The 15,175-nt window shown below is 33.1% G+C and overlaps 1 protein-coding gene across 1 annotated transcript in view; it reads left to right on the top strand.

Moving 5' to 3' along the window:
* Nucleotides 1-537: 537 nt before the first annotated feature.
* Nucleotides 538-15,175, top strand: part of LOC129225091 (kielin/chordin-like protein) — a 268,146-nt gene continuing 253,508 nt past the window's right edge. Inside the window, exon 1 of the mRNA XM_054859646.1 lies at nt 538-582. The gene's annotated coding sequence lies outside the window, so the exon portion shown is untranslated. The remainder of the gene's footprint in view (nt 583-15,175) is intronic.

Genomic DNA, 15,175 nt, shown 5'->3' with positions numbered 1-15,175 from the left:
TTTTCTAATTAATTAAGATAATTGAAACAAGCTTTATTTGGCGCAGAAAAAAATCTCTTTCGAACGACTAGAACGTTAAGGGGTGTGGGAAATCTTTCATTCCTTTTGTCGGCAGTTTATTTGAAATTTTAGCTTACAAAATTAATTTTAAAAAAAAGTTTCAAAATTTAAAATGAAAACCCCAATTGATAACCCCCGGGGCTCGAAGTAATTTTGTATAACAAATCAAGACTGTAAGTGCTATGAGTCTCCTGGACGCAAGTACGTCACAGTCAGCATTTTACAATTTCTTTGACGTTACTTAAAATAAAAGACAGCTAGATAACGCAAAAGCCTTATTTTTTGACGAGGAGCGCAGTGGAGCAATGCGAGAACCAAAATGGCGGAAATTCAGCTGGCTTGGTTAAAAGTTGCTAACCAGCGCGTCCATGCATCATACGTAATATGTGACGTCAGACTTGCGAAACAAATCCGAGGATGAGAAGTATATAACAGCCGGAGAAAGCTGTGTTTGTAAGTTACTGAAAAACATGAAAGCTTTGGTGGTGTTATCAGTGTTAGGAATCGCAGTGATATCGGGACGTAAGTTCAATTTTTCTCTCCTTTTTTAATATCAACACAGCTTTTTAATTTTATTTAGTTGCCATGCGTTAGTTTATTTTACTGTTTATGTTCGTTTTATAACTGACATTTTCAAGCATTGTTTATTTTTTAATGGACAATTTTATGTGTACTAATTTATTTATTGTAAAAATTGTTTCAGCTTCATAAATTTTAGTACCGTGTTCTTAAAATATGTAGAGACTAAGCGAACCATTGACTCTTCCTAAATCCCAAAGGTCAAATTTAGCACTCTTACTCTGATGTATTATTCCGTTATATGAATTAACTATATACCTATAATGGCGCTGCCAGAATCTGTCTTCTGTGAAGGGGAGGGTCAGGGGCATCCCGAACTTAAATTTTTGGGAGGGCGAAAAGTCAATTGCCGAATGAAACTTCAAGTTTTCCCGAATGATGATAATTTTGCCGAATGAACTCCAAATTTCGCCGAATGATGATAATTTTGCCGATTTTTGCTCCAAGTTTCTCCGAATGATGATAATCTTCTTAAATGATGATAATTTTGCCGAATGGAACTCCAAATTTCGCCGAATGATGATAATTTTGCCGAATGGAACTCCATATTTTGTCGAATGATAATAATCATTCGGCGATCCTGAATGATGATATGATTTTCCTGAATGATGATAATTTTGCCGAATGGAACTCCAAATTTCCCCGAATGATCGTTATTTTCCCGAATAAAACACCAAATTTCGCCGAATGATGATAATTTTGCCAAATGGAGCTCCAAATTTCGCCGAACGATGATAATTTTCCTGAACAATGACAATTTTGCCGAATGAAACTCCAAATTTCGCCGAATGATGGTTATTTTCCCGAATGGAACTCCACATTTCACCGAATGATGATAATTTTCCAAATACTGATAATTTTGCCGAATGGAACTCCAAATTATGCTAAATACTAATAATTTTGCCGAATTGTTGGACAAAATTTACCAGATAAGGAAATTTTAGGAGGTCTCATCGGGGCACCCCTGAGGAGGGTCATAACAGTCGGAATTCGTATACAAACATGACAAACTATGGTACTGGGACTGGGAAACATGTTTAAATCGAAGGTTGCCCCCCAAACTCCCCTTTTGCTGCGCCAATGTATAATTTTGGTTTCTTACTAATTTAGAAACACAATTACTTGCAAATCATTGCGAGAAACAAGAAGTCAAAGCACTTTTAGGGGTTACTTAAAAGGGAAATATATGTCGAAATTTGAATGGAATTATTTTCATGAAGACAAATACTTCCTTTTCTTTGTACAAGGAAGTAAAAGATACTCATCCTTTTTGTCGGTGGAATAATTTAAATTTTAATTAAGAAGAATATTTTGGATAATTCGAGTTTTTAATCATCCGAAATGACGTGAGCCCCGATTCTTCGGAATTTCGAGAGTACAGTATTTGCAATTTTGCATCTCCCTCCCCCCCAGTACACACCAGCAATTGCAATTTTACAAATGAGGCAGTGAGAAGCAAAGGGATGTAAGTGGCAAAATTAAAAATTTGGAGATAACTAGTACAAATGGTAGGGGTACCTCTCCTCTGTCTTGGGGCAAGAGATGGTACTAGTAGCCCTGGTACTTGCTGCTATACAGCATGATTTAGAAAAAAAAAATAATGAAAGCCTACCTAGGATGTTATCTTTAAACGCGTTTTACTCAAAACTTGAAAATGTCCACTTACATCCCTTTGCTTCTCACTGCCTCAAATGTAATTTTTGACAGTTAAATTTTTAAGTAGTGCGATGTTCCAAAATATAAACTGGTTAGATTTCTTTTAAAGCTTTTTTTTTTTTTTTTTGAATGAAATTTTTAAATAATAGTGTTAAGCTAACTAAAGGAAGTAGGTTCCCATTTTCTGAATTAGATCTTGCTTACTCTTTTTGAGAATGAAATTTCAATTCTCTGTAGTTTACAATTGGAGTACCATTTGGAGTATACTGATCAGTTTTGGTCTCCTTATCTTATGAGAGATATTAATGTATTGGAAAAGGTTCAAAGGCGGGCTACAAGGCTAATAAATGGACTTTCTCATTTACACTACGATTCCAGGCTTAGAATGCTAAAAATGTACAGTCTTGAGCAAAGAAGAGACCGAGGGGACATGATTCAGTTGTTTAAATTTATTAAAATGAAAGATTTTACGGGGCTGAAGTTTAGCACTGAAAACAGGACAACGGGTCATTGTTTTAAGCTATTTAAATCTCAGGTTAACATGAATATTAGGAAAAATTATTATTATGGCAGGGTAGTGGAACTTTGGAGCAGCTTATCGGAAGAGGTGGTAATGAGCAAAGGAGTAGATAGTTTTGAGAGGGTCTTTGATCTTCACTGGGGATTGTAAATTGACTAGGACCAGCCTAGCTGGTCCCAGAGCCTATTGCTGGTTGTTACTTTTGTATTTGTATTTGTAACAATTGAATTAATAAAAGCACTGCAAATGATTGAAGACATATAAACAAGGAGTGTAACTTTTGTAATTTGGAGGAAGTTATTTGTAAATTTAGGTCTTTTTTTATTATTGAATTCCTGGACTGATACAAAAGAAGTGCGGAAGCTCTATTATAGTCTCCAGAATTAGTTTTTATACGCTAATAGCCTTAATTCTACCTAATGTGTAAAATTTCACAGAAAATTAACAAAATTTATTAGAGCTTGGCTCTCGTGCTCAATAGCACTATACAATTTAAGGTTTACCTGTGGTTAACAATTTAAATTTATTCTGAGTTCAAGGTGTCTACTAATAATAGAAGTCGGGACCGTATTTAAGAGGTGTTTTTAGGGTTGAAACCCCGTCCGAAATTTTTCAATACTATTCCAAAAAATGCTTTTGATTTTACTTTCTTTGCTGATAATGTCATTGTTTCTATTTTATTTTTTTATTATTCTTTTTTCTAAATTTCACTTGAAAAATGAAAAAATCGGAGTTGAAAAATTGCAATTTCAGTTCTTTATATACAATATTTATCTTTATAGTAGTTGTTGCGAACATTATTTCATAGAAAACAATACAGTATTTTCCATCAGATTGTGGCGAGAAGGTCATGGCATGATCTCCTTTTGAACATCCAAATTCTCTGAATTTAAAAGTAGGGGAACGTGGGGTAAAGTAAAATGGTTATAATGACTGAGTTTTTTTCAAAATGAACAAATCGGAAATTGTTTTCAAAAATTACAGCACATAAATAAAAAACATATTATTTTATAAAATTTGCGTTGAAACAGTATTTTTACTTTCTTCTATATCTAATATATAGAAGAAAGTATTGGATTTGTGCAAATTTTCGAATTTCGAATTTTGACGGATTCGAACGTTTTGAGGTGTGCTGAGTCCATTTCGACTATTTTTGAAAAATGTCTGTCTGTCTGTGTGTATGTGTGTATGTGTGTGTGTGTGTGTGTGTGTGTGTGTATGTGTGTGTGTATGTGTGTCACGTCTGTGTGTGACCAGTTTTTTTGTGGCCGCTCTACAGTAAAAACTACCACATGAAATCGAACGAAATTTGGTACACATATGTACCCCTATGTGAACTTGTGCCCATTGGTTTTTGGAGTGAATTCCTCCAAGGGGGGTGGAGCAATGGGACGTTTTTTGAGTTTTGCGTGACTGCTATTCCCCAGGAAGTAACTGGCGGAATCAGACAAAATTTGGTCCATATGTTGTCCCTAACAGGTACAGATCCTGATTCAATTTTGGTGTCAATAGCTCAAACGGGGGTTGAGCTATAGAACGTTTTTTTTGCCGTCAATTGTGACTGCTGTATCTCAATAAATAATGAACGTAATCAAACAAAAATTTATCGACAAGTAGCCCTTAGAGGGTATAAGAAATGATTCTATTTTGGTGTCAACAGCTGAAAAGGGGGTGGCGCAATCGAACGTTCTTTTTTTCCATTGTGAGTGCCATATCTCAAGAAGTAATGCTACGTTCTGGATGAAATTTGGAATAAATATGAATCTATATGTAAACAGGCGTTGGTTTAATTTTGGCGCCAATCGCTCCATGGGGGGCTGATTTTTTTTTATTTGTGTGAATAAAAATAGCTTTTTAATTGCAACAATAAGAAAGATAAATCGTAACAGACTGTTGTCTGCGTTCAGTTCGTGCTTTTTTAATTGCATGGAAATGATCCGAGATATTATCTCAATGATTTAAAATTTTTAACTGTTGCCATTTTGTTTTTGTTAACAGATAAATGTTGGTAGTTATTTTAAGCAAGGCTTTTAAAATAATTTTCAATTTTCATTCTTTGCTTTGCTTTTGAGATAAATCAGGAATTGGGATGGTCATCAAGTTTTGGCATGTGTAATTTTGTTTTCGTTGGGAATATTGCTTCCTCATTAAGCATGGGGAGGGATCAGAATTATAAGAAAGATATAGAAGAAAGTTTCGTGATGGCCACAACATACTAGTTTATTTATAGCAACAAATTTGAGTTTTCAAAAAAAAAAAAAGTGAAAAATGTCACTTTTTTTTTCTATGGGGCAAAGTGAAAAACAAAATATCTTTCTAATGAAATATTTTCTATTCGATTATAAAACATATACTAGGACCAGATTAGCTGGGCCCAGAGCCTGTTGCTGATCGCCACATTTGTATTTGTAATTGTATATTTTTGATCAAAAGAATTAGTAAATAAAAGGTTGAATCACTAAATGAAAAGATAATGAAACAATAAAGGAATAATTAAATGAATAATTCAATTAATATGAAGATAAATAAATGAACGAGTAAAATAATGAATGAACAAGAAAATAGGTGAATGTATGAATATATAAATGAATTACTAAATGAAGCAATGTAAATGAATTAACTAATAAATGAAAACTTGAGTGAGTAAATGAAACAAACTATTTCACTTTGCCCCTTATGTACTTGATTAATTTTACAATTTATTTAAAGTACAAATAAGCTCAATATTAACTAAATTTTTACTGCATTGAATATTAGAAGGGCTCAATTCGCAACTCCAACGAACTATAGGGGGCACTGAAGTCACTGTCTAATGGCGGAATTGAAAACTAAAACAAACGCACATGGTAACGAAGAAAATGCTAAAAGTGTTGTGATTTTTTTTCGTACGTATGATTTTTTCGCTTTATTCTTTTTAAATTAATTTTCAAAGTCTTGTGGATATTCTGGCCCACGTAGAAAGAAATGAGAATTCAAGAAGCATTACTAAACGTCAAACATTAATGCAAAGTACGTAGTTCATAGTTCTAAGCAGCCATTTTCACGATGTTGAATTCGATATTTATCAATTCTTGATAAAACTAAATAATAATTGTGGCCTGACAAGAATAACAATTAATGCTAGAAAATTTAATATGACATTAGAAATTATTACCAAAAGAAGATGATACTTCTTTGCTTTGCTTTGGCTAGCACTTGTTTTCCATTTGTAGCTGAGTTATTTCTCTTGAATTCCCGAATCGGTTAATTTAAAAATTTTCTGTTTCGATTTTTCTAATTTCTGAGTTACGATTTAATTGTGTCATGTTATGCAAATCATCAACAAAATTCTCACGGATATATGGTGATAGTTTTCTTTTCAGTTGATTGACCATTATTTCCTTTCACTTATCGAATTCTGTAATCTTACTACCATTTTATTCCACTCATGATAAAAATTAAAAATGGTTTAACTAAAAACGCGAAATCTCGCCAAGGCTACTTTGCTCGCACAATACCAAAACTATATAACCCTAAACAAATTTGGCGATACCTTTCAGCTGAGAATAAAAGGAATAAAGTAAATTCTTTCTCGGTTATTCATTTTGTTCTACGATAATATATTCAAGAAAATATTTTGCATACTGTCCATTCCAACTAAATGCTGCTGTAAAATATGGTAAGTTTAATTAATTTAAGATTAAAAAAAAACCCCATATTCTTACGAATTCATACAAAACAATAAAATTTTTTACCTTGTATAACGTTATCCAAGTTTGTTAATCCAGTATTTTCGCTTTTACCAATTATTAAGGAAATAATGAAAACTAACATTATTTTGAGAAGCTCGAGAATACTACTAAGTGACGAATTAATTTCTGTAGCTGAAAGCAAACTAAGACACATCGATTGCGTTAATAAATACTCAGAGCAAACTGCCTGTGTTTACGTCAACAGACACACGTGGAACGCTTCATTTGCAGTTTTGTAAATCACCGCAAGGTAGCGTATTCGAGCGCTGAAGTTCCGAATTAATATTTAAAATGTTAATAACGAGAACTTTATCATTTTATAGTTAACAAACATAATTTTTGACTTACAACAAAATATTACAATATGAGTATCATTTTTTTTTTTTTTAACTGCCTGTATTACCAAATGCTTTAATCTTCGGTGGTATTTTTTTCCTGACTGGAATAGACTACAAATGGTACTACATCGTTAAAATAATACCAGATAGGTGGAGCTAAAAGCTGAGTAAATATTTCACCATTTCACTTTGCCCCGCTATTTAACTTTTCCCATGTTCCCCTACTAGTCTGAGTGAAGTTCTCATCAATTTTTCTGAGGGTATACTCCCAGTCTCAGTAATACATTATGCATAATATGTGTACGCGATCATATCTTACCTTAATATATAAAAATCTTCTGTGCGGACGTTTGTCACCATAAGGCTTTTAAACGGCTGGACTGATTTTGATCAAATTTTTTGTGTGTAATTCAGTTGTTGCAAGCATGGTTTCGAAGCGCGATGGATCGAATCGGAAACGTTTTTGCTAATTAATTAATTAATTGAAACATTGAATGGTTATATCTCCCAGATGATTAATATTTATTTTAACCTATTGTTGAGTGAGAACCGAAATAAATATTTAACCCGTTGCCAAAGGACAATCAGAAAGCCAGCTCTGCTTTTTGTAATGAAATTTCCTACTGTGATATGTCAATTGAGAATAGATAAAACGTAGAGAGAGAGAGAGAGACTGAAGCCTTCATTTCTTGAAAGCAACTATTTTTACCATAGACTAATGATTTTTACACTTAATATCAGAGGACGCTTTTTATCCTTTGAGTATGGCTGAAGGAACAAATCATCAAGCACGGGAGAAAAAATAGTTAATAAAACAACTGCTCAGTGGGAATTAGATAAATCAAGTTGTAATAAATACTATACGCATTCTGACACCAAGCAGCTTAAAACTGTTTCTCTTTAATTATTTTATTCAACAAAACGGTTCAAACACTTGATAGTTTATTGAAATTTTTTAACTTTTCAATTTACAAAGTTTGAACAGAACAACGTCTGTCGGGTCCTCTAGTTTATAATAAGTCCAGAAATTCTTTAGGGTAGTATACCCAAGGATGATGAAGTTCCGGGTTTTCCAGGGAGAAGAAAAAACTGATAAAATTATAGTTTCATATTTTCCTTGTGTTTCGAAAATTAACTATGATTAACTACCACTGTAACGATTAATAACTACTCTTTATGTGCAGTTTTAAGAATCCCTTGGTAAAAACTGTAACCGATAGCTAAATCATTTCCTCTGAGAAACGACAGGAAATAAATTCTTACCAGTCGTTTATCTTCTTCTTCTTACCATCATCCCTGGGAAAACCAATGCAAGAGAATGGTTCAGGAATAACTAGAAGGTTTCTAAAACTTCTTTAACTTTTTTATTAACGAGCTGCTGTGTGTGTGCATCACATGATTTCCTTTTACACCAATTTAAAGTTATTTCCCCAGTATTGGCAATTTTACAGTGATTCAATAGTTAACTCTCTAAATATCACCAAAATGACCAAATTAAAACCAGATTTAAAAAAAAATAAAAAAATCGCCGAATTTGTCGCCAAGTTGGCGACAAAACTTCGCGACTAAAAGTTTGGCGATATATTGCCAAGTGTTTGCATAAATTATAACACTACTTGAGTTTGAAATTAACATTGATTTCCCCCAAAAAAGGTGTAAAAGACCCCCTTTGGAACATCCGAATGAAACCAAAAAGGGAGGTGCACAACTAGATCCCACTAGGAGTCTACGTATCAAATTTCAACTTTCTAGGACATACCGTTCTTGAGTAATGCGACATACATACGCACATCCGCACATACATATATACGTACATACGGACGTCACGAGAAAAGTCGTTGTAATTAACTCGGGGAATGTCAAAATGAATATTTCGAGTGTTTATACGTTCTTGGGCACTTATCCGCGTGTGGTCGGGTTGAAAAAAAAAACTCATCATTAATACGGGGGTGAGCAAAATGGAAATTTAAGGTCGAATTTTGAGTGAAATTTTTTTCGCGAATACAACATTACTTCCTTTTTTGTAAAAGGAAGTAAAAAGAGATGAAAAAAGACCCAGTTACATACACTATTTAAATATATTTATAAAAAAAATGCAGCCGATAGGCATCGTCTTCATTCTCTTTTTCCTGACCATCTTTAACTTTGCCGCGTGGTGTTGACATTTCCGACCGATGGTTCCGCAGCTAAATAATTACGTAAGGTCGCGCATTGAAATCTGCAACCGGAGAACCATTTATTGATATGAATATCAGTTCTCAAGCATTTGTTATGGTCAGGCGACTCCTCAAATTTGTTATGGTGAGATTCATGTCCGAAAACCCCCAAATCGTCTTGCTACTCTTTTAACCTCTGCTTCCTCTTTGGAGTCCTCATTATCTTTTTTAAATACTTCGCCAATCACCTAAGAAATAAAAATCATAATAAATTGCATATAGGGGAGGTCGTCAAATATAAGACAGTGACACGTGTTTTGGCGTTACAAGGAACGCCTTTCTCAATGCAAAATAGTGAGCTTTTGGATGCAAAGACATCCGGTAAAAGGTGTACCATCTGCGGTAAACTGCAGATTGTGCTATTTTGTTATTTCTCATTTTTTACTTTTTATGCACGAAGGTATTCATTTAATTTACTAGCTGCGTCGCCCGGCTGTGCACGGTCTACCTCGTAAATAAACGTTATGTCAAGTGACGCGTGTGCAACAGTACAACAATGAGGCTTTTGTAAAAAAAAAAAATCAGTAAAATTTTGCGGCAGATTGCTGTAAAATAAACAAAAGGGAAATATTTTAACTACCCCGATTACAGGAAAAGCCTCAAAACAAAACCAGTTTTTATTTGTTCACATTCGAGAGAAAAAATGGCAACAGATCTTTCTTCTCAATGATTTTCTTCACGTTACAAATAATTTTAACAAAAGCATTGTTACGGAAAGTTGAGATGAAGCACTGAATAATAATTTGAATGGAGGAAAGCCTTCGAAAAAAAAGTGATTTTCTGTCGAAATCTAAGTATCATAATTAATAGTTTTTAATTGATATCTCCGCTAATTATTGTCGGAGGATTATGTTAAATAGCCAAACATAAAGACGGGAAAATTACGAATTTATCGATACCTGGTTCGATGGTCATTTCACTGGCGATCGGAAGAAGTAACTCGGACACAGATGGATAGATCGATAGATACATACGCTAAACTTTCGTTACTGGTGAAAAACTCTCGTTATAGCCATTTCGATCAAGCCGAATCGTGTTGTAGTGCGATTCGACTGAATATAGATGAACTTGAACAGCAGAACTTCATATAAATACAAAGCTTTCAGATTACTAATTCCCATCATTTAAGATTCATAAGAATTAAAATACATAACGTTATACGCAGTAAATAATCTTTCTGATAAGTGTAGTGGTGAATATCGGCTATAAAATCTTGATCTTTATTACCGCAGCCTAATCACCATTTCTTTTTTTATGGATATGTCTCGTATTACATATTCGAGAAACTCACCAGTCATAATATGACGGGTGCTAATTTCTTTGAAATTTTTATTCCATTTGTAGACACAAGAAATGCTACGAGTAGGATACTTTCGCAGTTTGTAATTGCGAAAAACACAATTTGAATTCAAGACGTTAAAACTCAAAATGATTTCAAATTTCAACTTCAGTCTTTGTGACAGATACCATGCCTGCTTTTGGCTTTTACAAATAATCAAAAACTGATTTTGTTTTCTCTCTTTACATGGGCTCAGCGAGGAAATTTTTTGTTGTAATTTTAATTATGATTTGATTTTTATTTCGCTGCACGTTTACTTATTGAAGAAAAAGTGCTTGACTTTAAAATATTATTATTAAAGAAAAAAAGTACTTATTGATAAAAATAACTTTAACCCCCCCCCCCCGAAAAACAAAATTATAGTTTACTAAAACGTATAGTTATTTTCAATGAATTCTACTTAGTTTATTTTGTTACCAATAACTCTCTGTTCAGTATAAAAGGAATACGTTGGTTTGGTTTTCAAAAAAGTTGCTTAACCGCTAAAAATGTTAATGTTTGAAATATTTTTGAGCTAAAGCCCCTCAGTCCCGGCGTCACCTGTTGGAGACAATAAACAACACTTACAAAAAAAGTACATAAAGTATGTCAATGCTGCATAGTATTAGTTAATGTTCTTGTTAGTAGATGCAGTACTGAAAAAAGGTATTTTAGAGAGATTTTTATTCATAGCTTCCTCACAAGCTAATTACAATAGCATTTTCTGAAAAGAATAAGAAACGAGCTGATGTGTGCATCACATGACTTCCTTTTACTCCAATTTAATGTCATTTCCCTATCACTGGCAATTTTAATGTGATTTAATAGTTTACTCTCTAAATAATACCAACAGTGGCCAAATTGAAACAGATTAAAAGAAAAAAAATCGCCAAATTGGTGACAAAACTTGGCGACCAAAAGACTGGCGATATGTCGCATAGTGTCCGCCACTTGAGTTTACATCGAAATTAACAATGATTTCCCCCCAAAAAGGGGCAAAAGACCCCTTTAGAAACACCCGAGCAACCAAAAGGGGAGGTGCACAACTACACTCCACTAGGAGTCCATGTATCAAATTTCAACTTTCTAGGGCTTACCGTTCTTGAGTTACGCGACCCGCATATACGCACATACATACATACGTACATACAGACGTCACGAGAAAATTCGTTGTAATTAATTCGGGAATCGTCATTATGGATATTTCACGTGTCTATACGTTCTTAGGCACTTATCCAGGTATGGTCGAGTCGAAAATAAACCTCAATATTCATTCGAGGGTGAGTAAAATGGAAATTAAAGTCGATTTTTGAGTGATTTTTTTTTTTTTTTTTTTGCGAATACAATACTTCCTTTTTTATAAAAAGAAGTATTGTATTTAATGTATTTATTGTATTGTATGTAATTTTTTTGTAAAAGGAAGTAAAAAGAACATTGCATAGTTGCGCATCTGGAAGTGACCCTATTTTTAATTATTTTTAAACTATAAATCTATTAAGCATGTTGCTGAATTCGTAAATATTAAGATAAATAAATACCTTCGTGCTGAAAAGTAAAGTAAGAAATAACAACGTCAAAAAGCACAAATCGCAGATTACTTCAGATACGTTAACGGGGAAACACGTGTCAGCAGTAATCTGCTATTTGTGCTTTTTGACGTTGTTATTTCTTACTTTATCTTAAATATTGTGTTCTTTTTTTTTCCATTTGAGATTATCAATTTCGCACTCAACTCTTCCAGCTTCTGATTTAGAACACTAATATTTCAGTGTTGCTATTCCACGAGATATTAATTTTCTCAAAAATAATGTATTTTTATTTTCATTTGAGACTATCAATTTCAAACACAAATCTTCCTTCTGATTTAAAACACTCTTATTTTGGTGTCGCTAATCCACGAGATATTAATTTACTCAAAAATAATGTATTTTTATTTTCATTTGAGACAATCAATTTCAAGCACAAATCTTCCTTCTGATTTAGAACACTATTATTTTAATGTCGCTAATCCACGAGATATTTATTTTCTCAAAAATGATGTATTTTTATTAACACGCTTTTATTAGCTTCACCTGTATGTATGTATGTATGTATGTATGTATGTATGTATGTATGTATCTTGTAACGGAATCTTGCAGCTCAAATTTCGCCCACTTCCCGCGATCGGATTCTTTTGAAATTTGGCACGTGACCTCAGACCCGATGACAATGCAATATTCTATAATCAAATTAATTAATTAACTCTTTTAATTGTTAGTTTCCTCCAATTTTAACCAATATTTTGGCATAAATCCAACAATGAAAAAGGAAAAATTTAATAAAATAGATTAAAAAATGCTCGCAAAAATTATTTAAAAATATCTTCAAAAACCTTTAATTTTTCTGCATCAGACAAAATTTGTTCCAATGTTCCAAGGTAATTAGAACATGAAATATAATTGTTTTTAACTAATTTCATGCCAAAATTGAGGTGAGCCTTCAATTGGAAATTCATTGCTGATCAGACCATTGTTGAACAAAACTTTTATTCAAATGCATCTCAAATTTTCAAATTAATGAAGATATGATTTCCGCACACATACATCGATGACTGAGATGGATTAGCTTTTTTTTTGGGCAAATTTTATGAATATAAAAGATTTTGAATAATGTTGAAATGAATATTTTTTCGTAAAACAAGTTAAACTAAAAAGAAGAAAATAAAATAATAGTTTAAAAAACTAAAAAAAACACGCTTTAAAAGCAAAATGAACTAAAAAGTGAAAAATAATCTTTGGATGATAGTAGTTGACCAATCACTTAATTTCAATGTAATATAAAAAAGCGTGGGGGGCTTCTTATCAGTTGTCATGAATTTCTTCCATTTGTTGTCTAAGCAAAAATGTAAATAGACAGCCCCCCACGCTTTTTTGTATTACATTGAAATTAAGTGATTGGTCAACTACTATCATCCAAAGATTATTTTTCACTTTTTAGTTCATTTTGCTACGAAAGCGTGTTTTTTTAGTTTTTTAAACTATTATTTTATTTTCATTTGAGACTATCATTTTCAAACACAACTCTTCCTTCTGATTTAGAACGCTATTATTTTAGTGTCGCTAACTCACGAGATATTAATTTTCTCAAAAATAATATATTTTTATTTTCATTTGAGATTATCAAGTTCAAACACAAATCTTCCTTCTGATTTAGAAAACTATTATTTTAGTGTCGCTCTTCCATGAGATACTAATTTTCTCCAAAAGATATTGTTTTTTCATTTGAGATTATCACCAGAAATACCTTCGGAAGGTTTTTTTTTTTTTTTTTTTTTTGACAAAAAATACCTTCTGGAGGGGGAGAGGGTGATTTAAAATAATTTTTAAACAGGATTTTTTGATAAAAAAACCTTCTAAAAGGTTTTTTTTTTTTTTTTTTGATCAAAACAGCCCTTTCATATGCATAAAGTTCTGTGTTAGAATTTGGTTAGAATTATGGTTAAAACCAATGCCTCTGGGGGGTGTTTTCACCTCCCCTTCCCCTTCGCTGCGCCACTGGAGATAATTAATTTTGAAGGCAATTCTTCCTTCGTTTGATTTAGAACACTATTATTTTAGTGTCGCTTTTCCAGGAGACACTAATTTTCTCAAAACTAAAAATTAAGAATTTTTTGTAAACATTTTCCCAGTAATTTTTCGGTGAATTTAGAATCAATTAATACATATTTTTTAAAATGTATCATTCAAAGCTGGTCTTGAGTCGTTTTCTAACATAAGTCAATGTTAGAAAACATATTGGTTTCTCAGAAAAATAGGACTCCTTTCTTACTGCCCCAGTTTTCACTTTCCAACGTGTTTATCGAAAATATTTAGCTTATCAATGGGAAGCTGTGTTCTGCACTTTAGGAAGAGATGACCTGTTGACCAGTGAAAATCGCCTTATCGTTTTCCATAAGCTAAACATTTCATACCTTTGGAACTACATCTTTCGTAAAAGTAAAGTATGTTGACGGTCTATTTACTGGCAAGTAATCGTGACCTAATATTTTTGAGAAACCGGAAGGAAGGTGGGGGAGGGGTGGGGGTGAATCAAGGGTGGTATTTGGGAGGATTTTGTAGAATTTTAAGCCTTTTTTCAAATTCGGAGAAACGTATCAACTTGTTTTGACATTCTCCGTAAACAACAACAAAATCATCACCAATATTGCAGTCAGGGGCGTATCGATGGATTTTGGAAATCGATCATCGATATAATATCGATGGATTATGGAAATAAAATATCGATGAATTATGGAAATCCAAAAAATTTCCATGCTCTGATGATTCGGCTTTAGACGTAGTTTTCAATGATGCAAATGAACAGCAACAAAATCATTACCAATATTGCAGTCGGGGCGTATCGATGACAGGTCACTGTGACCTCCAAAAAATGTCCATGCTGGTCAACTTTTGCCTGATGATACGGCTTTAGACGTAGTTTTCAATAGTGCAAATGAACAACGACAAAATCATCACCAATATTGCAGTCAGGGGCGTATCGATGAGAGGTCACTGTGATCTCCAAAAAATTTCCATGCTCGTCAGGTTTTGTCTGATGCTTTAGACGTAGTTTTCAATAATGCAAATGAACAGCAACAAAATCATCCATCACCAATATTGCAGTCAGGGACGTATCGATGACAGGTCACTGTGACCTCCAAAAAATTTCCATGATCGTCAAGTTTTGTCTGATGATTCGGCTTTAGACGTAGTTTTCAATAATTCAAATGAACAACGACA

The sequence above is a fragment of the Uloborus diversus genome, chromosome 6 (genome assembly GCF_026930045.1).
Source record: "Uloborus diversus isolate 005 chromosome 6, Udiv.v.3.1, whole genome shotgun sequence".
NCBI classification, from domain to species: Eukaryota; Metazoa; Arthropoda; class Arachnida; order Araneae; family Uloboridae; genus Uloborus; species Uloborus diversus.
The sequence above is the reverse complement of the archived record's forward strand: the minus strand, read 5'-3'. Positions and strand labels throughout refer to the sequence as shown.